At 46.6% G+C, this 26,014-nt stretch overlaps 1 protein-coding gene across 2 annotated transcripts in view; it reads right to left on the reverse strand.

Annotated features, from left to right (window-relative positions):
* ST3GAL1 (ST3 beta-galactoside alpha-2,3-sialyltransferase 1) overlaps positions 1 to 22,741 on the reverse strand; it is a 126,838-nt gene extending 104,097 nt beyond the window's left edge. The window contains exon 1 of one of the 2 annotated variants that reach the window (XM_050941171.1): positions 22,506 to 22,741. The gene's annotated coding sequence lies outside the window, so the exon portion shown is untranslated. Of the gene's footprint in view, positions 1 to 22,492 lie in introns of both variants that reach the window. The other variant, XM_050941172.1, reaches the window with a different exon arrangement.
* Positions 22,742 to 26,014: the final 3,273 nt, after the last annotated feature.

Genomic DNA, 26,014 nt, shown 5'->3' on the forward strand with positions numbered 1-26,014 from the left:
AATTTAATTAAAAACACAAAACAGATTATAAAATTTATTTTTATTAAACAAAACAGCCTTGAATGTTTTGAATATGTAAACTTCTCTTATAAAAACATGTTTCACATTTACAACAAAATAGTTTAATAAAAAAAAGAGAGGGATTAACTGTAATCAGTTAAGTAAACTAATTATTTCTGGTCAGCCTGGGAAAATTTTCTAATATGCTTAAGTGAAAGTAACTGGAGCTTAAGTTCCTACTCACCTAAGTCTGCTGAAAATGATACAATCGCCTATATTACTTAAGATGACCTATTGTGCCATATTTATAACGCTTGACCACAAAAGTTAGAATCAGGACAAACATCTTTATTTAGAAAAGCTGCCTTTAACTCAAAAGTTTTTAAAGAAGCTCATGGATTCAGCATAATTATTGTTATTTAAAATTTTTAAGACATTATAATAAGTTTAGGCCTTAACATAGTTGGTACTAAATTTAAATTTCATTTTAACCAGGTTTATTTGCTAAAAGAAAACACAATTTTATTGAGAAAGTCAAAAAATCCTATTAAAAATTATTTGATGTTAACATTTGCAACCACCTTGTTCCTCACTCCTCTTTTCAGCTGGTCAGCTTGGTACAGTTTAGGACTGAATGTCTGGTGCATGGGATAATGGACAAAGGCACTCAACTTCTTAGGAGTGTGTGAGAATCACTGCATTGGGACAGTAAGCCTTTACACTGAGTAGCAGCAGCAGGGGTCCATTTCTTTAAGTTACAGCCTCAAGACAAGAACGGTGCATACTGACCTTTTCCATTATTAACAAGTGCTCTGTTCAACAGCTCCCATAACGGTATCTGTACACACTGTACAATGCATTGGAAAGCCAATAACTACACTTTCTTTTTCTTAGGGTGCTGCACACAGTCTCCCTTCCCTCCCTCCCCCCGATGTCGGGCTTATTCTAATTGTTGATTTTTTAAAGTGTAACTTTACAAAAAAAGTCAGCAATGAGAGAAATTCTCTCCCAAAGACTTTACAGTCTACACCATAGGTGCTGGAAGTAGAGGTGCTCGGGGTGCAGCGCTCCCTGGCTTGAAGAGGTTTCCATTATAGACAAGGTTTACAGTATGGTTCAAAGGCAGCACCCCCACTATAAAAACTGTTCCAGCGTCCTTGGTCTACACTTGCTACAGACAAAGGAGATGTTATGCTCCACATTTTAAGAGAATGCAGACTGATGAAATGACGTGCCCAAGGACACAAATTGGGGAAGAGCCAGGAATTGAAGCCAGACCTAATTCAGTGCTTTTACCAGACCATATTTCCTGTATAATCTTCTGTTCCAGTCAGTTTTACTCAGGGACGGAGTTCAACTCAGACAAAGTTCAATTAATACTTTAAGATTAGCAGGCCCTCCAAAACCCATTAATAGTGCACCCTTTTGTGCATTTGACCTAAAGTAGCTTCAGTTCTGCTCCATTGGGGCTATTCCTGGTGTTTTTATTCATGCTACACTCCCACCTGAATCACTGGGAGTACACTCAGCAGGGAAGGAGTTCTCATACAGAGTCGGTCCATCAGTGGTGCTTAGCAACGGTATGGGAAAGAGCCTGAGGCGCGAGTGCAAACCTTCCCACAGTGGCTACAGGTACACTGGTCAGAGGGAGGCTAGAGCACACTCTGCTTCCTGGCTTGCCTGTGGGCCTCAGCCTGGCTTCTCTGTTGGCTCTCTGCAGTGATAGCAAGCAGGATTTTCCCTGTTGTCAGTGGGAATGCTGAATTTCTGGAGGCCTTGTTAGACCTCGTCACTGTATCGGAACTTTGGCCTTCCTCTCTGTTGTGGGAGGTTCTGACGTTGGCCATAGAGCACAATCTGTCACAAGGGACAGAGGCTTTCTAGCCTCCACCTTGTCCAGCGTGGTAATTTGTACACGTTGCAAGTGGCAGACAGGAGTTGTAAATAGATAATTGGGCGCATTAAAAAAAACGAAAACGTATCAAAGAGGATGGAAGAGATAACAAGCGTCCATGAGAAAGCTTAGACATTGGGGCGCCAACGCCCGAGAGGCTGTACAAACACATAGCAGAAAACATCCCGGTTCAAAGAGCTCGCAATAAAAATAGGTAAGATACACCAAAGCATTATTATACCTGATTTACAACTGGGAAACTAAAACACTGTGGGCATCTGCAATGTGATGATAAAAAAAACAAAAAAAAGAAACCCTAGTCTCAGAGATCGGCTAATCTGCCTTGGACTCGTGGGGTTCGAGGCTAAACATAGTAGTATAGATGATCAGGCTTGAGCTGGAGCCTGGGCTCTGGGACCTTCTCCCCTGCCCCCCATGCCAGAGCCCAGGCTCCAGTCCGAGTCCAGACATCTACACTGCAATTTTATAGCCCCACAGCTCGAACCCCATGAGCCCAAGTCAGCTGACCAGCCCGCTGTGCTGTGGATCTTATTGCAGCTTAGATGTACCCAGAGAGATTAGTTGCCTTTCTCAGTCACACAAAGTCAGAAGCAGATCTGTGAATTAAATTCAGATCTCCCCAGGCCCTGTCCAATGCCTTAACTGCAAGACTTCTCTTGGTCTCTAATAAAACCCACATACCACAAGCAGATTTGTAACAAATATCCCCACTGCTTTCCAGACTTTGACTTTGTTGTGCAATTTCTCCTTTAGTCAAGGGAATTCAAGTACACAGTGAGTAATTATATTAGAGAAATTCTTTGCTTGCATTTGGATGTAGATGGGGAAAAATACAAGCCCAACTTTTGTGAGACAGCAAAATATCTTTAAAAGGTTTATGTGCCCCATCAAAATGCCAAAAGGACATTTCTAACAGCAGAACCTACAGGAATTAAGGACTCACCACCTTCTGCTCTACATGCAAGGCACATGTCTTTGATGTCGCTTTTTCTAACAAAAACATAGAGCAGTGCACAGAAGTATATACTGTTTGGGAATTTAAAAAATAATTACACATCTCCCCCGATATAATGCAACCAGATATGACACAAATTTGAATATAACATGGTAAAGCAGTGCTCCACGGGGGCGGGTCTATGCCCTCTGGCAGATCAAAGAAAGTTCGATATAACACAGTTTCACCTATAACGCGGTAAGAACTTTTTGGCTCCTGACGACAGCATTATATCGGGGTACAAGTGTATAAGACTTCACTGCACACACTTCTCCCACTGGGGGGTGTAATAACCTTAGTCCCACATTTGGACCTTAGCGTCCAAAATATGGGGGTTAGCATGAAAACCTCCAAGCTTAGTTACCAGCTTGGACCTGGTACCTGCTGCCACCACCCAAAAAATTAGAGTGTTTTGGGGCACTCTGGTCCCCCTGAAAAACCTTCCCTGGGACCCCAAGACCCAAATCCCTTGAGTCTCACAACAAAGGGAAATAATCCTTTTTCCCTTCCCCCCTCCAGGTGCTCCTGGAGAGATACACAGACACAAGCTCTGTGAATCCAAACAGAGTGAATCTCCCTCTCTGTTCCCAATCCTGGAAACAAAAAGTACTTTCCTATTCCCCCAGAGGGAATGTAAAATCAGGCTAGCAATCCAACACACAGATCTCCCCGATTCCTTCCTCCCACCAATTCCCTGGTGAGTACAGACTCAATTTCCCTGAAGTAAAGAAAAACTTCAACAGGTCTTAAAAGAAAGCTTTATATAAAAAGAAAGAAAAATACATACAAATGTTCTCTCTGTATTTAGATGATACAACACAGGGTCAATTGCTTAAAAGAATATTGAATAAACAGCCTTATTCAAAAAGAATACAAATCAAAGCACTCCAGCACTTATATTCATGCAAATACTAAAGAAAAGAAACCATATAACTTACTATCTGATCTCTTTGTCCTTACACTTAGAAACAGAAGATTAGAAAGTAGAACTACTTCTCCAAAGCTCAGAGAAAGCAGGCAGGCAGAAAACAAAGACTCAGACACACAATTCCCTCCACCCAAAGTTGAAAAAATCCGGTTTCCTGATTGGTCCTCTGGTCAGGTGCTTCAGGTGAAAGAGACATTAACCCTTAGCTATCTGTTTATGACACGCCCCCCAAATTGCAGACAGTGGGGAAGCTCACTGGTGGCGATTTCCTTCTAGAACTTGAAAATAAACAGATTAATACAACACATGCACCGTTACATATACTCCTAAGTATTTAACTAACAGACTTCTACATTTTAAGAAAACTTTTTAACTACTGAATTCTGGGAAACTCTCACGGGAGAGTGCATCAGCTACTTTGTTAGAAGCTCCTGTGATGTGCTGAATTTCAAAATCAAAATCTTGGAGAGCTAAACTCCAACGAAGAAGTTTCTTGTTGTTCCCCTTGGCAGTATGAAGCCACTTTAGTGCAGCATGGTCAGTTTGTAGTTGGAACCGCCGTCCCCAAACATATGGGCGTAGCTTTTCCAGGGCGTACACAATGGCATAGCATTCCTTTTCACTGACTGACCAGTGACTTTCCCTCTCAGACAGTTTCTTGCTGAGAAACACGACAGGATGGAAGTTGTGATCTGTTGCTTCCTGCATGAGCACTGCTCCTATACCACGCTCAGATGCATCTGTGGTTACTAGGAATGGCTTGTCAAAGTCCGGGGCCCTGAGCACAGGGTCAGACATGAGCATCGCCTTAAGCTGGGTAAAGGCCTTTTGACACTCATCAGTCCACTTAACGGCATTTGGCTGGGTCTTTTTGGTCAGGTCGGTCAGTGGGGCAGCGATTTGGCTGTAGTGTGGTACAAATCGCCTGTAGTATCCGGCCAAGCCTAAGAAGGATTGGACCTGCTTCTTGGACCGTGGGACAGGCCACTTTTGGATAGCATCCACCTTGGCCTGTAGGGGGTTTATGGCTCCTCGACCCACCTGGTGCCCCAGGTAAGTCACTCTGTTTTGGCCTATTTGACACTTTTTGGCCTTAACAGTTAGTCCGGCCTGCCTGATGCGCTCAAAGACCTTTTCCAGGTGTAGTAGGTGTTCGGGCCAGGAGTCTGAAAAAATGGCCACATCATCGAGGTAGGCAACTGCAAATTCTCCCAGTCCAGCTAGTAGACCATTTACCAGCCTCTGGAAGGTGGCGGGTGCATTTCGAAGGCCGAAAGGAAGGACATTGAATTCATACACCCCCGCATGGGTGACGAATGCTGACCTCTCCTTGGCAGGTTCATTTAGCGGTACTTGCCAGTACCCCTTGGTTAAGTCTATTGTAGAGATGAACTGGGCACGTCTCAACTTCTCCAATAGCTCATCAGTGCGTGGCATTGGATAGTTGTCCGGACGAGTTACCGCATTTAGCTTACGGTAGTCCACGCAAAAGCGTATTTCCCCATCTGGTTTGGGTACCAGAACCACTGGAGATGCCCATGCACTGGTAGATGAGCGGATTATACCCATCTGTAGCATGTTCTGGATCTCCCGTTCTATAGCAGCTTGGGCATGAGGAGACACTCGGTAGGGTGGGGTTCTGATTGGGTGAGCATTACCTGTATCAATGGAGTGGTATGCCCGTTCAGTCCGTCCTGGGGTGGCTGAGAACAATGGGGCGAAGCTAGTGCACAGCTCCTTGATTTGTTGCCGCTGCAGACGTTCCAGGGTGGTTGAGAGGTTCACCTCTTCCACGCCACCGTCTTTTTTCCCGTCGTAGTAGACACCGTCAGGCCACTCAGCATCCTCTCCCTGGACTGTAAACTGACAAACCTGTAAGTCTCTGGAATAGAAAGGCTTGAGAGAATTAACATGGTACACTTTAGGCTTTAGTGAGGAATTGGGAAATGCTATGAGGTAGTTTACAGCTCCCAGGCGCTCTTGGACCGTGAATGGCCCTTCCCATGATGCTTCCATCTTATGGGCCTGTTGCGCCTTCAAGACCATAACCTGGTCTCCTACCTTGAAGGACCGATCTCTGGCATGTCTGTCATACCAGGCCTTTTGCTCTTCTTGAGCATCCTTTAGGTTCTCTCTAGCAAGGGCTAAAGAGTGTCGGAGGGTGCTATGTAGGTTGCTTACAAAGTCCAGAATGTTAGTTCCTGGAGAAGGCGTAAACCCCTCCCATTGCTGCTTCACCAACTGTAATGGCCCCTTAACCTCGTGACCATACACAAGTTCAAACGGTGAAAACCCTAAACTGGGATGTGGTACAGCCCTGTAGGCAAACAGCAACTGCTGCAACACTAGGTCCCAATTATTGGAGAATTCGTTGATGAATTTTCGTATCATGGCCCCCAAAGTTCCATTGAACCTTTCCACCAGGCCATTGGTTTGATGGTGGTACGGGGTGGCAACCAAGTGATTCACCCCATGAGTTTCCCACAGTTTTTCCATGGTCCCTGCCAGGAAATTAGACCCTGAATCTGTAAGGATGTCGCAGGGCCAACCTACCCTGGCAAAGATGTCTGTTAGGGCCAGGCACACAGTGTTAGCCCTGGTGTTGCCTAGAGCTACTGCTTCTGGCCATCGGGTTGCAAAGTCCACTAAAGTCAGTACGTACTGCTTTCCTCTGGGCGTCTTTTTTGGGAAAGGGCCCAGAATATCCACAGCTACTCGCTGAAATGGGACCTCAATTATGGGGAGTGGCTGGAGAGGGGCCTTGACCTGGTCTTGGGGCTTTCCCACTCTTTGCCATACCTCACAAGACCGGACATACTTGGCAACGTCTTTGCCCATCCCCTCCCAGTGGAAGGACTTCCCCAACCGGTCCTTGGTTCTGTTCACCCCAGCATGGCCACTGGGATGATCATGGGCTAAGCTTAAGAGCTTCTCCCGGTACTTAGTTGGAACCACCAACTGTTTTTGCGGCTGCCATTCTTCCCGGTGTCCACCAGAAAGAATTTCCTTGTATAAAAGTCCTTGGTCTATAACAAACCGGGATCGATTAGAAGAGCTGAGAGGCGGTGGGGTGCTCCGTGCCGCCGCCCAAGCTTTCTGAAGGCTGTCATCTGCTTCCTGCTCAGTCTGGAACTGTTCCCTTGAGGCTGGGGTCACCAGTTCTTCCTCAGACTGTGGACTTGGGCTTGGTCCCTCTGGAAGCGATGTAGGTGATGGGGTTGTTTCCGTTGCTGGTGAACCGCTCTCCGCTGGTGCACCTGAGGGTATTTCAGGCTCTGGCTGAGCCTTTTGGGTATGGCTGTCTGTTGCTTCTGCCAGTTTTGGCTCGCTGGCGCCGTCTGGCGTTGAGTTTGAAGATGTAGTTGCACTTGCTGGTGCTGGTTGTTGTTCCAGTTCCGGGCCTGGGACTGGAGATGCTGTGGCTGTTTCAGTGGTAGGCATGGAATCCGGGTCCACTACCTCTGTCTGGGTCTCTGGTAACACAGACGGGGCCTCTGTGGACGGCTCAGGAACAGGAATGGGTCTGGAAGCTTGCCTGGTTTGGCTACGTGTAACCATTCCCACTCTCTTGGCCCGCTTCACCTGGTTGGCCAAGTCTTCCCCCAGTAGCATGGGGATAGGATAATTGTCATAGACTGCAAAAGTCCACATTCCTGACCAGCCTTTGTACTGGACAGGCAGTTGAGCTGTAGGCAAGTCTACAGCTTGTGACATGAAGGGGTAAATTGTAACTTTGGCCTTTGGGTTGATGAATTTGGGGTCAACGAAGGATTGGTGGATAGCTGACACTTGTGCCCCCGTGTCTCTCCACGCAGTAACCTTCTTTCCGCCCACTCTCAAATTTTCCCTTCGCTCCAAGGGTATTTGAGAGGCATCCGGGCCTGGGGATCTTTGGTGTGATGGTGGTGTAATGAATTGCACTCGCATGGTGTTCTTGGGACACTTGGCCTTGATATGTCCCAGTTCATTACACTTAAAGCATCTTCCATCTGATGGGTCACTGGGCCGAGGTGAGTTACTGGAGACTGGTGAGGTTGAAAGGTAGGGTATCTGTGGCTTTACTTGGGTGGTATGTGGGGTCTTTGGCTGTCCTCGGTTGTAGGGTTTATGGTCTGTGTGCCCCCTGGGGTTATCGTTCCCCTTGACAGTAGCTTTCTTGCTTTCTGCCAGTTCCATCCATTTGGCTCCAATCTCCCCCGCCCCAGCGATATCTTTGGGATTTCCATCTTGTATGTACCGTGTGATGTCTTCAGGAACACCATCCAAGAACTGCTCCATTTGTATGAGGAGGTTCAGTTCTTCCAAGGTTTGAATGTTGTTTCCTGTTATCCAGGCCTCATAGTTTTTTGCAATGTAGTAGGCGTGTTTGGGAAATGACACCTCGGGTTTCCACTTTTGGGTTCTGAAGCGCCGACGGGCATGATCTGGGGTTATCCCCATTCGGTATCTGGCCTTGGTTTGAAAAAGTTTATAGTCATTCATTTGCAGCTTAGGCATTTCAGCTGCCACCTCTGCTAAAGGTCCACTGAGCTGTGACCTCAATTCTACCATGTACTGGTCTTCGGGGATGTTGTACCCAAGACAGGCTCTTTCAACATTTTCCAAGAAGGCCTCGGTGTCATCACCTGCCTTGTAGGTGGGAAATTTCCTGTGCTGTGGAGCAATATTTGGCGCCGGGTTGTTAGGGTTGGCTGGCACAGGCAGCCCAGCTTTTGCCAAGTCCAGTTCATGTTTTCTCTGTTTTTCCTTCTCTTCATTCTCTTTTTGTTGTTTTTCCATTTCTTTTTGTTGTTTTTCCATGTCTTGGCGGTGGGCCGCCTCTTCTTCTTCTTGCTTCCTTCTGTGGGCCAACTCTTCTTCTGCTTGTTTCCTTCGGTAGGCCACCTCTTCTTCTTCTAGTTTTCTTTTGTGTGCTGCCTCCTTGGCTGCCTCTTTGGCTGCCTGTTCTCTTTGGTAGGCTGCCTGTTCTCTTTGGTAGGCTGCCTCTTTGATCTGTTCTTCTCTTTCTTTCATCTCCATCTCTTTTTGTTTTATTTCCAGTTCCTGTTTGTGTTTTTCCATCTCTCGCCTGTGTTCAGCTTCTTTGATTTGTTCTTCGGCCTCAATTTTTGCCTTAGAAGTCATGATTCCTGTTTTCTTGTGTTGGGGTGCCCTCCGGTGTTTATCTTCTGAACTGCAGGTTCTCTGTTGCCTCCTGAAGTCTGCCTAGCAACAGTGCCTTTAGCTAATTTTCCTTTTCTCTCTCTAGCTAATGTTCAATGAAGGGAAACCAGAAAAACCACTTTATTTGCATGCATATAAGTGCTGGTACTTGCCTCCTAATGGGAGGGCTATTGCATGACAAAAGACCCTCAACAGTTTCTTAATGGCTTCTCGCTTAACATGCAAGCCACAAACTGCCAGAGAGAGCAGAAAAAAAAATTCTCTCTGGTTCCCTTTTAAAACCAACTGTTTCTCTCTGCCAAAAAGCCCCCAGCAGAGAAAAGAAAAATATAATATTTCTACTGGCTTCTGGATTCTGTTTAGATCCTCCCACCACTGCCACTCATGACATAACCTTAGTCCCAGATTTGGACCTTAGCGTCCAAAATATGGGGGTTAGCATGAAAACCTCCAAGCTTAGTTACCAGCTTGGACCTGGTACCTGCTGCCACCACCCAAAAAATTAGAGTGTTTTGGGGCACTCTGGTCCCCCTGAAAAACCTTCCCTGGGACCCCAAGACCCAAATCCCTTGAGTCTCACAACAAAGGGAAATAATCCTTTTTCCCTTCCCCCCTCCAGGTGCTCCTGGAGAGATACACAGACACAAGCTCTGTGAATCCAAACAGAGTGAATCTCCCTCTCTGTTCCCAGTCCTGGAAACAAAAAGTACTTTCCTATTCCCCCAGAGGGAATGTAAAATCAGGCTAGCAATCCAACACACAGATCTCCCCGATTCCTTCCTCCCACCAATTCCCTGGTGAGTACAGACTCAATTTCCCTGAAGTAAAGAAAAACTTCAACAGGTCTTAAAAGAAAGCTTTATATAAAAAGAAAGAAAAATACATACAAATGTTCTCTCTGTATTTAGATGATACAACACAGGGTCAATTGCTTAAAAGAATATTGAATAAACAGCCTTATTCAAAAAGAATACAAATCAAAGCACTCCAGCACTTATATTCATGCAAATACCAAAGAAAAGAAACCATATAACTTACTATCTGATCTCTTTGTCCTTACACTTAGAAACAGAAGACTAGAAAGTAGAACTACTTCTCCAAAGCTCAGAGAAAGCAGGCAGGCAGAAAACAGACTCAGACACACAATTCCCTCCACCCAAAGTTGAAAAAATCCGGTTTCCTGATTGGTCCTCTGGTCAGGTGCTTCAGGTGAAAGAGACATTAACCCTTAGCTATCTGTTTATGACAGGGGGAGAAGGAGAGAACAAATGTGGCAGATGTTGCTTACTGCATTACTTGATGGTGCTCAGATATTTCAGTGATGAGCACAGTACAAGAACCTACATAGAATAAAACAGCAACTGACTTGCTAGACAGGAGAAGCAAAGCAGGTTGGCAGGTTTCTCATAGCAATGACTACATTAAAATGATGTCTCTGAATAGGTCATTGATTCCATTCTGACGACTTAGCTAAGGTGTCTAATCACAATAGGATTGTATTATTATAAGGTGAGGAGTTCCAACTCCATCGCACCTCTTTCTGTCTTAGCATCTAGGACCATGGAGGCATGTTGGGTTCAGAATTTGAAAGTGATATAGACACATATGCCTCAATCGGGGCAGATAAATCTTTTATTTAGCACAATTCAAAATGAAAAACGAGGAAGTGTATAAATTCCAACACAGATCAATGTATCCCAGGTTGGAAGAAATCACTACTGCTTTCTTTTGCAATAAATTGTCCTCTCCAGGATGTTACAGGTCCTTGGATTATGGAGCCAAATTGCCAATCCACTGACTAACTCAGTTTGAATTTGACTCATATTGTCTGTCTAATTGTGGAATAGAGAAGAAAGCATTGGGTCCAATAGTAATTTTTTCACAAAACCACACATCCTCTTGGGGGTTTCAAGTAAGAGCCCCAGATGCACCTCAGGCCCATTTGTGGATGGCTTTAAAACAAACAAAGAAACAGACAAAAAAACAATTCATTTGAGGGCAACCTACCAGGCATGAAGACTCTTCACTCTATTTCCTTTTTACTTAGTCCATCTGTTAATAGTTTTAAAGCAAAACTGAAAATGAGCTAATTTAAAACTACTTACTCTTTATTGCAAGATTCATAGCCTTTTGCTAACTTAGAAAATACCTTCTTAAATAACAATCATGCTATTTAAGGATACTCTATTCATTTCTTAAATATCTGACCACTCATGCTTTATTAAACAGATTATTTTTTTAACGTTTGGGTTAAAGCAGAGAAAATATCCACCAAAGAGAGGGCTGGGTGCCAAGATTTCCCTCTTGCTTTTCCTCTGTCTGTGCTGTCATGCTGCTTTTTACATGTTGGTTGTGCCGGCTCCATCTACCCTCTGTGCTACAATCTACCAAGGACTGCAGCCTTGGATCAATGCTTCTTCCTACTACAAAGGTGCAGAGAGGAGCAAACGGAAGTAAGATGTGGCCAAAAGAAAAGTTTCCTCAATACCAGTGAGGGCGTAAAGATTAAAAAACAAACAATTTTACAGAACTAGGAACAAGAAAATAAAATGTATTCATAGCTCTCCAAAGTCATTGTTGTCAAAGATTCTAGCAAGTGGCAAAGTTAATAGCACGTTAAAGATTTGCAACTGAGAGGTGAACTTGCTGGCATTTTCCTATCTTTAAAGGGAACATTTCTACTTCAGCACGGTCTTTGGAACTACTCCTATTTGAAATACAGTGTGTACAAAATGACCATCTGAAACATCAGGAAAGATGACTGTTACTAGATGCAGCTAATCTTATGTTTATGTAGCACCTTTTATCTCAAGAGTGCCTTACTGACTACAAGACAGAGGTTCTGTCTATGCTACCCTACAACCAGAAGGCTTATTTTCTTTTCTCCCTTACACCAGTTTACAGAAATGTCTGCCAACTTCAATAAGAACATAAGAATGGCCCTACTGGGTCAGACCAAAAATCCATCTAGCCCAGTATCCTGTCTTCCGACAGTGGCCAGTGCCAGGTGCTCCAGAGGGAATGAACAGAACAAGTAATCATCAAGTGATCCACCCCGTCGCCCATTCCCAGATTCTGGCAAACAGAGTCTAGGGACACCAACCCTGCCCATCCTAGTTAATAACAATTGGTGGACCTATCCTCCATGAATATATCATGATTTCCCCCTGATTTACACTACAGTAAGAAAGGAGAAATGGATAGAACCATAAGTAAACACTTAATACAGTCAGTTTTCTAAAAAAAGATACTTTACAGTAGTTTCAGGCACGAACACTGGACTGCTCAAGTGCCCCTGCCAATTTTTATGGTAGTAACATTAATTGTTCTTCTCCTCTGTTGGTGTGTAGGGAAAAACACACAGACCGCTGGGAAAATTTACTCTACGGGGGAAGCAGTTAAACTGACAAAGTTCAAAGTGTTGTCTAAAGCACAAAGTGCATGAACCAAAAAGAACTATATTTTCCCGCTCTAATCTCTCTCATAGTGATCTTAGAGGCTACTCAGAGCAGCAAGATAAAACAGATTCAGATGGAGGGGAGTTGATTGTTTGTTTTAAAACTTGTATCCCCTTATCCAGGGTTTCACCAGCTGTGTGGATCACAAAGGTGTTTTGTTTTAAACACTGCAGTAACTGTGAAAGTTCTCACTGTAAAATCCTGAACTATCACTTGTGTTGACCTTGAGGTAGCTAGGTGAGGCAGTATTACTTCTTCTCCAACGCTGACCATGCCAAGTTTACTTCCCAGTAAAAACTGACTATATGGCTTTGGGTTTGTCTACATGGGGAAGCTGCCTAACCTATTCCACAATAACTCCTCATGTGGACACGCTTATTCCAGAATAAGAAGTGATATTCCAAATAACCACGGTGCTGTAAAGTCACACCCTACATAATTCTGGAATAACTTCCCCACAGAGACAGTTTGTCTTTGCTGAAACAAATAGGGTTTTGTTTATTTAACTACAGCAAGATAACCAAGGCCTCGCAGTTATCCAGCTGTAGTGCCCAGGGCAAATGAGGCAAACTGGGGAGTGGGGGATAAGCAGTAGAGTGCAACCTCCTGGTGAAAGCTACCAGGGTCTTGTCTCCCCTCAGGATTTTACAGCAGGATAGCTGTTGTGCGTCTGTTAGCTGGCTGTAAAAAGATTAAAGCCATCTGCATCTCAGTGAAGCTCAGCTGTAGATTGTGCCACATCTAAGACTGTGCCACTCACGCTTCCTTCTTCTCCTGCTCCCATTGTCAATGCCCAGCCAAACTGTTTACATTTTTGTTTAAACACTTAAGTTTCCAGACCAGAGTAGAGAGGACTCTACTGTAGCCATTTCTGTGGACAGACAGCCAAAAGCACAATAGTGTGTGTCTGGGGGAAGGTTTGCCAAAGTACACCAAGACTCGTCTAGTGTCGCCATGGTTCCTAGGCTTGCCTGTGGGTCTCAGCCTGGCTTCTCTGTTGGCTCTCTGCAGTGATAGTGAGCAGGATTTTCCCTGTTGTCAGTGGGAATGCTGAATTTCTGGAGGCCTTGCTAGATCTCGTCACTGTATCGGAGCTTTGGCCTTCCTCTCTGTTGCGGGAGGTTCTGACGTTGGCCATAGAGCACAATCTGTCACAAGGGACAGGGGCTTTCTAGCCTCCACCTTGTCCAGCGTGGTAATTTGTACACGTTGCAAGTGGCAGACAGGAGTTGTAAATAGATAATTGTGGGCATTAAAAAAAAAACGAAAACGTATCAAAGAGGATGGAAGAGATAACAAGCGTCCATGAGAAAGCTTAGACATTGGGGCGCCAACGCCCGAGAGGCTGTACAAACACATAGCAGAAAACATCCCGGTTCAAAGAGCTTGCAATAAAAATAGGTAAGATACACCAAAGCATTATTATACCTGATTTACAACTGGGAAACTAAAACACTGTGGGAATCTGCAATGTGATGATTAAGAAAAAAATAAAAAACTCAATCACAGAGATCGGGTCAGCTGCCTTGGACTCGTGGGGTTCGAGGCTAAACATAGTAGTATAGATGTTCAGGCTTGGGCTGGAGCGTGGGCTCGGGGACCGTCTCCCCTGCCCCCCATCCCAGAGCCCAGGCTCCAGTCTGAGCCCAGATGTCTACACTGCAATTTTGTAGCCCCACAGCTCGAACTCCATGAGCCCAAGTCAACTGACTCAAACCAGTGGCCGCTGTGCTCTGGATCTTACTGCAGCCTAGATGAACCCAGAGAGATTAGTTGCCTTTCTCAGTCACAGAAAGTCAGAGGCAGATCTGTGAATTAAATTCAGATCTCCCCAGACCCTGTCCAATGCCTTAACTGCAAGACTTCTCTTGGTCTCTAATAAAACCCACATACCACAAGCAGATTTGTAACAAATATCCCCACTGCTTTCCAGACTTTGACTTTGTTGTGCAATTTCTCCTTTAGTCAAGGGAATTCAAGTACACAGTGAGTAATTATATTAGAGAAATTCTTTGCTTGCATTTGGATGTAGATGGGGAAAAAAATACAAGCCCAACTTTTGTGAGACAGCAAAATATCTTTAAAAGGCTTATGTGCCCCATCAAAATGCCAAAAGGACATTTCTAAAAGCAGAACCTACAGGAATTAAGGACTCACCACCTTCTGCTCTACATGCAAGGCACATGTCTTTGATGTCGCTTTTTCTAACAAAAACATAGAGCAGTGCACAGAAGTATAAATTGTTTGGGAATTTAAAAAATAATTACACCTGTAACCCAATATAACGCGACCCGATATAACACAAATTTGAATATAACGTGGTAAAGCAGTGCTCCGGGGGGGCAAGGCTATGCACTCTGGGAGATCAAAGCAAGTTCGATATAACGCTGTTTCACCTGTAACGCGGTAAGAACTTTTTGGCTCCCGATGACAGCATTATATCGGGGTAGAGGTGTATAAGACTTCACTGCACACACTTCTCCCACTGGGGGGAGGAGGAGGGAACAAATGTGGCAGATGTTGCTTACTGCATTACTAGATGGTGCTCAGATACTGCAGTGATGAGCACAGTACAAGAACCTATATAGAATAAAACAGCAACTGACTTGCTAGACAAGAGAAGCAAAGCAGGTTGGCAAGTTTCTGACAGCAATGACTACATTTAAATGATGTCTCTGAATAGGTCACTGATTCCATTCTGACGACTTAGCTACGGTGTCTAATCACAATAGGACTGTATTATTATAAGGTGAGGAGTTCCAACTCCATCGCACCTCTTTCTGACTTAGCATCTAGAACCATGGAGGCCAGTGCCAGGTGCTCCAGAGGGCATGAACAAAACAGGCAATCATCAAGTGATCCACCCCCTGTCGCCCATTCCCAGATTCTCGCAAACAGAGGTTAGGGACACCATCCTTGCCCATCCTAGTTAATAATTATTGGTGGATCTATCCTCCATGAATTTATAATGAGTTCCTCCTCATTTACACTATAGAAAGAAAGGAGAAATGGATAGAACCATAAGTAAACACTATTAATACAATCAGTTTTCTAAAAAAAAAAAAAAAATACTTTAAAGTAGTTTCAGGCACTAGCACAGGAATCCTCAAGTCCCGTTGTCAATTTTTATGGTACTAATATTAATTATTCTTCTCCCCCGTTGGTGTATGGGGAAAAATGCACAGACCGCTGGGAAAACTTACTCTGCGGGGGAAGCAGTTACACTGACTAAGTTCAAAGTGTTGTCAAAATCACAAAGTGCATGAACCAAAAAGAACTACATTTTCCTGCTCTAATCTCTTTCACAGTGATCTTAGAGGCTACACAGAGCAGCAAGGTAAAACAGATTCAGATGGAGGGAGGTTGTTTGTTTTTAAATTTGTATCCCTTTATGCGAGGATCACAAAGGTGTTTTGTTTTATACATGGCAGTAACTAACCTGTGATAGTTCTCACTGTAAAATCCTCAACTATCACTTGTGTTGACCTTGAGGTAGCTAGGTGAGGCAGTATTACTTCTTCTCCAACGCTGACCATGCCAAGTTTACTTCCCAGTAAAAACTGGCTATATGGCTTTGGGTTTGTCTACATGGGGAAGCTGCCTAACCTATTCCACAATAACTCCCCATGTGGACACGCTTATTCCAGAATAAGAAGTGATATTCCAAATAACCACAGTGCTGTAAAGTCACACCCTATATTATTCTGGAATAACTTCCCCACAGAGACAGTTTGTCTTTGCTGAAACAAATAGGGTTTTGTTTATTTAACTACAGCAAGAAAACCAAGGCCTTGCAGTTATCCAGCTGTAGTGCCCAGGGCAATTAGGCGAACTGGGGATGGGGGATAAGCAGTATAGTGCAACCTCTTGGTGAAAGCTACCAGGGTCTTGTCTCCCCTCAGGATTTTACAGCAGGATAGCTGTTGTGCGTCTGTTAGCTTGCTGTAAAAAGATTAAAACCACCTGCATCTCAGTGAAGCTCAGCTGTAGATTGTGCCACATCTAAGACTGTGCCACTCACGCTTCCTTCTTCTCCCCCGCCCATTGTCAATGCCAAGCCAAACTGTTTACATTTTTGTTTAAACACTTAAATTTAAACACTTAAATTTTTGTTTAAACACTTAAGGCCAGAGTAGAGAGGACTCTAGTGTAGCCATTTCTGCGGACAGACAGCCAAAAGCACAATAGTGTGTGTCTGGGGGAAGGTTTGGCAAAGTACACCAAGATTCATCTAGTGTCGCCATGGTTCCATAGGGACAACACAACATCATATTTCTCATGACTCACCCATTTCATTGAGTGTTGGATCAGGTCCTATAAACTGGGTAAGGTTCAGTTTATCTACCTCAGTAGACATGGGCTGACACAGGCTAGTATCAAGTAGATATTTCAGGTACAGTTTTTCAAAGCAGATGCTTAATGCAAAGCCACCCACTCAGTTACAGATATGCAAATAAAATACAAAAAAGGATCAGCCAAGTGCATGTGTGGCACACCCCCAGGAGGCAGGAAATGTGTAGCTAAAGGTGACTCTTCATCTTTAACTTGCATCATTTTGTACAAACACTAATATAAAGGAGCCCAGTACAGGATCACAGATAAAGTGTCCATCTTTAAACTTCAGCAGAAAAAAAGAGATAAGAAATTCCAAGTTATTTTCCCTTTTAAAGAGAATTTTAGAGCTTATAAAAATTGACTAAAAAAAATAAGAAATTTCTCACCTTTCCAATCTCTCTCTAATCTACAATTAGGTTTTTTTCCCCTTTAAAATGTGTGTCCTGTGTGACACTGTTAGACTAAACTCCTCTTGTCAAGGCTGTAGGTATCAGCTGAGCACTGACACATTCATAGCTGGAAACCAGACCAGCTCACCTGTATGTTAGTATTGTTTAAGATAGGTGTGACTTGTAAAGAGGTGTTTAGTATTTAGACTCTATAAAATGCTTCTAAGTTGATGCATGTGTTAATTGTACTTGTAATGTTTGTACCCCATGCTACAAGGTAATATACAAGTTTTGCTTTATAACTGTAAAAATGCCTCCTGTGAACTTGTGAACCCGACTAGGAGGAGTGGTTCTCCTGCCCAACAAGACTAAGAACTAACACTATATCTACACTAGAGCACTTACAGTGCTTCTGGTGAAGATGCTCTAAGCCGCCAGGAGAGAGCTCTCTCGTCAGGTTAATAACGCCTGCCTCTGAGAGAGATGGTAGCTATGTCTGCAGGAGAAGTTCTCCCGCCAACACAGTGCTGTCCACACCAGTGCTTAGGTCGATATACTTATGTTGCTCAGATGGTTGGATTAACCACATCCTTGAGTGATGTAGGTTATACTGAAGTAATCTGTACTGAAGACAAGGTGTAAGTGGAACAGTGAGAAACATCTCGAAACAAAGACTGGGTCATAAAGGCGTTATGTGCCAGAAAGCTCATCCAATCGGCTTCAACTCTGGAAGAAGAAAATAAAGATATCTGATATGAAAATTCTTTCATCTCTTTGTTCTTTGGACTATCATAGGGCTGAAGCTCTGAAACGAAAGCAGAGATCCCCAGGGTCAACCTGGTCAGCCCTACAAGACATTCATTGCTGACAGATTCAGTCATCTTTAAGAACCATAGACTGTACTCATTTGTGTGTATAGGTTGCCTGCTTTAACCTGTAAATAACTCATTTCTTTTTCCTAGTTAATAAATCCTTAGTTGGTTTACTATAGGATTGGCTACAAACGTTGTCTTTGGCATGAGATCTGAGGTACAAATTGACCTGGAGTAAGTGACTGGTCTCTCGATAGACTGGAATGCGCAAGGGGACTGGTGGTGGATCCATGGTAAGACTGTTATAGGTGTTCACATTTGTTACTAGGTTGGTGAAATCTCATTATAAAACAGACAGCCAGCTTTTGGAGTCTGCCCTGCTTTTTGACAGTCTGCACTGAGGCTGGCTCTCAGACATGAACCACTCCAGACAGTATGACAGCCTGTAGGCAAATATATAATTTAGACTTTTAAGAGTATTATATGAACATGAGTAATTTCAATATATATGGTACATATGCACACATATTTCTTTAAAATGCATATTAGACCCACACACAAGATTTTAATGTATGCCAAGACTAGAACTGGTCTTGTTAAGGATTTGGAACATGTGTTCATTGTAGGAAAGAATCTCCAACATGTAAAAAATAAGGCTGTGATTTTAGAATAGAATATCATGGTTGGAAAGGACCTCAGGAGGTCATCTAATCCAACCCCCTGCTCAAAGCAGGACCAATCCCCAAACAGATTTTTGTCCCAGATCCCTAAATGGCCCCCTTAAGGATTGAACTCACAATCCTGGGTTTAGCAGGCTAATACACAAACCACTGAGCCATCCCTCCCCATAAACATATGGAGATATACCTATCTCATAACTGGAAGGGAGCCTGAAAAGTCATCAAGTCCAGACCCCCAACTTCACTAGCAGGACTAAGTACTGATTTTGCCCCTGATCCATAAGTGGCCCCCTCAAGGCCTGAGCTCACAACCCTGGGTTTAGCAGGCCAATGCTCAAACCACTGAGCTGTTCCTTTTGCCATAGAGAGAATAGAATCCATAACTTCCAGAGACCTCCTGACTTACGGCAGCTGGGAGCTGCAAGGTTTCCTCACCACTCCCGGCGGCCATAGACAGAGGGGGCCCCCTGGACCTCTAAGCTGCCAAGGGTGATGGGGGACCCCCAGAGCTCTGAGCCAGAGCCTCCACAGCTGCCACCACAGTGTGGGGACTCTGCAGCTCCCCCTTTTGTCATGGATATTTTTAGTAAAAGTCAAGGGGTACATCTATGTCGTATCTGGATCAGCGGGTAGCAACAGATTTATCGGGGATCAATTTATCACGTGTAGTGTAGATGTGATAAATCGATCCCCGATCACTCTCCCATCGACTGCTGAACTCAGCAGTGTGAGAGGCAGAAACAAAGTCGACAGGGCAGCCACGGCCCTCGATCCAGCACCGCGAGGACGCGAAGTAAGTAATTTTAATCCAATCTAAGATACGCAACTTCAGGTACGAGAATTAGCGTAGCTGAAGTTGACGTATCTTAGATTGAACCCCCCCCCAGTGTAAACCAGGTCACGAGCATCCCTAAATTTTCCTTTATCGCCCATGACCTGTCTATAACTTACTAAAAGTATCTATGGCCACGTCCAGACTAGAAATTAAAATCGATTTTAGATACGCAACTTCAGCTACGTGAATAACGTAGCTGAAGTCGAATTTCTAAAATCGAGATACTCACCAGTCTGGACGGGGCGCCATCGATGTCCGCGGCTCTCCGCGTCGATTCCGGAACTCCGTTCGGATTGATGGAGTTCCGGAATCGATGTAAGCGCGCTCGGGGATCGATACACCGCGTCCAGACTAGACGCGATATATCGATCCCCGAGCAATCGATTTTAACCCGCCGATGCCGCGGGTTAGTCTGGACGAGGGCTATGACAAAATCTTGGTCCTAGTAATAAAACATGCAGAACAGGTGAATTGTTAACCTTTGACATTCATTATCTTTACTTCATGTTACTAATTGTGTGCCAAATTCCATTTGTAAGTGAAAACCGTTTGAGTTAGTATAGATAACTTGAATTTATACTACTTTGCCCCAAAAAGGAATCCCAAAATACTCTACGGTCTTCAGAAACCGATTGTACAAGGTATCAAGTCAGTGAGAGTTTTGAGCCTAGGATCAGGCCCCTAAGAGCACAAAGACTATCAGCTTTATAACAGGAAAATGCCTGATCCTCTTCCCTCCCATAAAAATTCAGTAGAGAAACATTGTTCATATTTGTATGCCAGTTTTCACCCAGAAATAATCGTTTACAGCAGAAAGGCTGACAAACCCTGAATTATGCAGTCACTTCTACCAGTAGCATAACTTTTACGGACACAATCCCCCTTCCACCGCCCCCAAATAAGGAGCTTTTGCAGAGCAATGAGTCTGGCAACCTACACGGGGCACTGTACTTTGCAATCTATTTAACCTTAGCAAATGCATCAAGGTGAATCTCTCTTGAGTGAGGGGGCGCATTAAGTGTCAGATTAGTTTGGAACACTTGTTCACTGGGTGTTGAAAAAACAGAGAAACAAAGCCAAACAGACTTCCAAACAGCCTCCCAACACCAGTGTCCTCTTAGTCCGAGAGAAAAAACAATGAGGAGCCCTTGTGGCACCTTAGAGACTAACAAATTTATTTGGGCATAAGCTTTCATAGGCTAAAACCCACTTTACCAGATGCATGGAGTGAAAAATACATCTGATGAAGTGGGTTTTAGCCCAGGAAAGCTTATGCCCAAATAAATTTGTTAGTCTCTAAGGTACCGCAAGGATTCCTCCTTGTTTTTGCTGATACAGACTAACACGTCTACCCCTCTGAAATCAGTCCAAGAGGAATTTCCTATTGAAACCCAAGGTTAACTTGTGCCCTGCAGCAGACGTTGCAGAATTTACACCAGACAGCTGTGACCAGAAAGAGCTGCTGATCATCCAAATAAACACGAGAAGCCCCTTTATTAATTTATCCGTATCAACAGCCATCAGCGCAACCATCTGCTCAGCGAGAGGCCCGGGTGCAATCTGCCAACGTTTTCAAAACTTCCTTGCTGGAGGAACAACTGCCGAGCCCTGGAGTGGCTCCCTCTGGCTGAAAGTGGGCGTCTTTTAAGAAAGCTTTTTTGGAAGGAGCAGGGGGAACAATGCACAGCTCACACAGTCCTGCAGAGGATTTACAGACAAGGAGCAAACAAACAAAAAAAAGTTCTTCCTGGGCAAGTTTTCAGAAAAGGCCAAACTAAACCGAGCGAACAGCCTGCCAGGCTACACCGCGTCTGGATGGCACAAGAGGCGAGAGTCCTGGGTCTCTCGAGTCCCCGGAGGGCAAAGCCACAGGGAGTTGAATTACTTTCCCCTCTGCCTGACACTGAGCAGCCGGCAGTGATCAAAACCAGAGCCCCTCGGAGGACCAGCTTCTCCCCCTCCCTAGCTGAGCGGCTGCTGCCAGGCTCCAGCCAGTCTGCAGGCGAGGGAGAGCAGGGGGCTGCCGCGAAGGATGAGGAAGGAGGGATGGGAGCGAGGGGGCAGCCCGCGGCGGGCGCTGCGCTGCGCTGGGAGAAGCGCACAGCCCCCTCCCTTGCTCCATGGAGCAGGGGGCTCGGGATCGAGCTGGCAACCGGTGCTGGCCGGGGGCTGGTTCAGTCCCAGCCCCACACACAAGCTGGGGGACCCGGGGAGCGGCCCCGAGCTACAGGCGAAGTCACGGGGCGCCAGCGAGATCCCCGCAGGGCCGGGGGCTTGGCCACCCGCAGCCCCAGGCATGAGAGGCGTGCGGACAGCCGGGCGGGCGCGCCTTCGCAGCCGGAGTCGCGTCTCCAGCCCGTTATCGGAGTCGGGCAGCTAGCGGGGATTGCCCGCGGGCTCCTGCCAGCCCTGCCCCAGCAAGTGTCGGGCAGACAAGGGCGCCTGGGAGCGCAGAGCGAGCCCACCGCCCCGGCCTGCCCTCCTGTCCCAGCGGGGCTGCCCTGCCCTGCCCTCTGCCAACGCTTCTCCTGCTCCGGGATCCTTCTACCCCGCCGGTGTCACCCCAGCCACTGCGCCCGTGGGTGCCGCCACTGCGCCCCCGGGTGCCACCCCAGCCACTGCGCCCTCCAAGCCACTGCGCCCCCGGGTGCCACCTCAGCCACTGCGCCCTCCAAGCCACTGCGCCCCCGGGTGCCACCCCAGCCACTGCGCCCTCCAAGCCACTGCGCTCCCGGGTGCCACCCCAGTCACTGCCCCTTCCAAGCCACTGCGCCCCCGGGTGCCACCCCAGCCACTGCGCCCTCCAAGCCACTGCGCCCCCGGGTGCCACCCCAGCCACTGCGCCCTCCAAGCCACTGCGCCCCCGGGTGCCACCCCAGCCACTGCGCCTTTCCCCGCTCGGAACTCCCCATCTTTCCCCGGGATCCCCTGCTGCCCCTCGCTCCCCTCCCCTCGTAGGGGGCGGCGGGTCCCAGCGGCTCACCGGAGACACGCACCAGCAGAGGACGGGGCTCCTCCAGCAGCAGGGCGAGCGACCGGCCACTCACAGGTCCTGGGGGGGCTCCTCGGCGCTCGCAGCGGATCCCAGCGCCGCCGCCTCTTCCCTCCGCGTCTCCCTTTGTCTCTCCCAAGCAGCGGGACTGGGCAGCAGCAGCGGCCGGCCACGGAGCAGGCAGCTCCCGCGTGGGAGCGGGTAGAGCCTTGGCGAGTCGCTGCTCCGGCCGCCGCCGCCGCCTCCCCAGTTCAGCTACTCCCCGGCAGGGCTTCCTGCGCACCTAATATAGCGCCAGCAGAGCCACGTGGATTAGACAGCGCTAAACACGGCTCCTCCTCAGCCTGAGCCAGAGTGTGAGAGGGACAGAGGGAGGGGAGGCAGCACGGGGAGAAGAAACAGCGAGGGGGCGGCACAGGGAGCGGATGGAAGCCGGGGAAGGGGAGAGAAAGAAGCGGAGAGTGGGAGGCTCAGAGCGAGCGCAAGAGACCGAGGAGAGGGTATGAGCGTCCACTCCCCTCTTCTCATGTGCTATGTCTTTATACCTGCCTGCTGCATTTCCCAGTCCAGGCATCTCCTGAAGTGGGTTCTGGCCCATGGCAGCTTATGCCCAAATAAACGTGTTAGTCTCTAAGGTGCCCCAAGGACCCGTCCTTGTTTTTGCTGATACAGACTAACAGCACTACCCCTCTGAAAAGTGAGCGAGAAGGAGAGGGAGCCTGAAGGAAAGAAAGAGATTCAGGGGCAGAGAAGGGTGTGGCGTAAGGTGACCAGATGTCCAGATTTTATAGGGACAGTCTTGATTTTTAGGTCTTTTTCTTATATAGGCTCCTATTACCCCCACCCCCGTCCCGATTTTTCACACTTGCTATCTGGTCACCCTAGTGTGGCGGCGCCGCAGACAACAAGAAAGGGAGAGGAAAAGAGACTGTGTTGCTGGGGAAGAGAAAAGCAGCAGCTGCAGAGAGTGTAAGTATGGGAATACGGGACACACCAGTACTTCATGGTGTTGTACAAACCCAAAGCACCCAGGAAAGCGAGGGACACACACTGGGAATCGGGAGTACTGACAAGAGATTAACTTCAGTGAGTAACACCTGGAAACCTGGGGCCTGGTCTACACTACGCGTTTAAACCGATTTTAGCAGCATTAAACCGATTTAACGCTGTACCCGTCCACACAATGAGGCCCTTTATATCAATATAAAGGGCTCTTTAAACTGGTTTCTGTACTCCTCCCCAACGAGAGGAGTAGCGCTAAAATCAATATTACCATATCGGATTAGGGTTAGTGTGGCCGCAAATCGACAGTATTGGCCTCTGAGCGGTATCCCATAGTGCACCATTGTGACCGCTCTGGACAGCAATCTGAACTCGGATGCACTGGCCAGGTAAACAGGAAAAGCCCCATGAACTTTTGAATTGCATTTCCTGTTTGCCCAGCGTGGAGCTCTGATCAGCACGAGTGGCGATGCAGTCCTAAATCCAAAAAGAGCTCCAGCATGGACCGTACGGGAGATACAGGATCTGATTGCTATATGGGGGAGACAAATCTGTTCTATCAGAGCTCCGTTACAGAAGACGAAATGCTAAAGAGTTTCAAAAAAATCTCCAGGCTACACAGTGCTGCCTGACAAGCGTAATGGAAAGCCAAAGAATCAAATGGATGCTCATGGAGGGAGGGAGGGGGTACTGAGGACTCCAGCTATCCCACAGTCCACAGCAGTCTCCGAAAAGTATTTGCATTCTTGGCTGAGCGCCCAATGCCTGTAGGTTCAAACACATTGTCCGGCGTGGTTCAGGGTATAGCTTGTCAATTTACTCCCTCTCCCCCCACATGTGAAAGAAAAGGGAAAAAAATCGTTTCTTGACTCTTTTTAATGTCACTCTATGTGTACTGAATGCTGCTGGTAGACGCGATGCTGCAGCAGTAAAGAGCAGTATCCGCTCCTCTTCCCTCCCCGATGGCAGATGGTACAATATGCTTGATAGCTGCTGAATACTCCTGGCTGGCCTCAGGTGAGGCCAGCTGCGGGGTGCGCCTGGGTAAAAATAGGAATGATTCCTCATCATTCCCAGTAGATGGTACAGAATGGCTGGTAACCGTCCTCATCATAGCAACTGGGGGCTGAGCTTCAATCAGCCCCCTCCCTTTCATGTGTAAAGAAAAGATTCTGTACTGCCTGGACTATCATAGCAGCTGGAGGCTGGGCTTCTCTCCCCCACACCACTTAATGTCCTGCCTGGACTGTCATAGCACGGGGAGGCTGCCTCCCCCTCATTTTATCTCACTAGCAAGTCACTGTTTCTTATTCCTGCATTCTTTATAATTTCATGACACTAATGGGGGGGGGGGGACATGCCACGGTAGCCCAGGAAGGTTGCGGAGGAGGGAAGCAACGGGTGGGGTTGTTGCAGGGGCACCCCCCGTGAATGGCATGCAGCTCATCATTTCTGTGGGATCTGACACGGAGCGGCTATGCTCCCTGGTTCTCTGATACACTGGTTCTCTAATACAGTTGCCCCATATTCTAGGCAGGACTGACTCTATTTTTAGATACCGTAAAGGAGGGATTGACTCGGGGAGTCATTCCCATTTTTGCCTTTGCGCCCCTGGCCGACCTCAGCCAGGGACACCCATGATAGCAGCAGACGGTACAGAACGACAGATAACCGTCATCTCATTGCCAATTTACAATGGCAGCAGACAGTACAGAACAACTGATAACCATCTCTGCTATCATGCAAAAGCAAATGAATGCTGCTGTGTAGCGCTGCAGTATCGCCTCTGTCCGCGACATCCAGTACACATACGGTGACAGTAAAAAAAAGCTGAACGGGCTCCATGGTTGCTGTGCTATGCCATCTGCCAGACCAATCCAGGGAAAAAGGGCACGAAATGATTGTCTGCCGTTGCTTTCCCGGAGGAAGGAGTGAGTGACAACATTTACCCAGAACCACCCACGACAATGATTTTTGCCCCATCAGGCACTGGGATCTCAACCCAGTATTCCAAGGGGTGGGGGAAACTGCCGGAACTATGGGATAGCTACGGAATAGGTACCCACAGTGCAACACTCCAGAGATCGACGCTAGCCTCGGACCATGGACGCACACCACCGAATTAATGTGCTTAGTGTGGCCACGTGCACTCGACTTTATACAGTCTGTTTTACAAAACCGGTTTATGTAAAATCGGAATAATCCCGTAGTGTAGACATACCCTGGGTGAGAAAACGAAATGAAGTGCAGAGAGGGAGATAGACGCATAAACAAGAAGAGGATAGAATCGCTGCCCCCTCGCCCCCCTGCACATATGCATAAGCAAGTCAAATCCTTCCCTGCACGGAGAACTGCTGGCCACTTCGCTCCCCTCTTTATAAGCATGGAGAGGCATGTGCCAGCTTTCTAGATGTTAACAAAAGTGTTTGGACTGGGATTTTCAAGGTGACATTAGGTGCCAGGAGCTGGACACCTATGGACAAACATTTCCGAACCCCAGTGACTTAGGAG

Source organism: Gopherus flavomarginatus, chromosome 2 (genome assembly GCF_025201925.1).
Source record: "Gopherus flavomarginatus isolate rGopFla2 chromosome 2, rGopFla2.mat.asm, whole genome shotgun sequence".
Taxonomy (NCBI): Eukaryota; Metazoa; Chordata; order Testudines; family Testudinidae; genus Gopherus; species Gopherus flavomarginatus.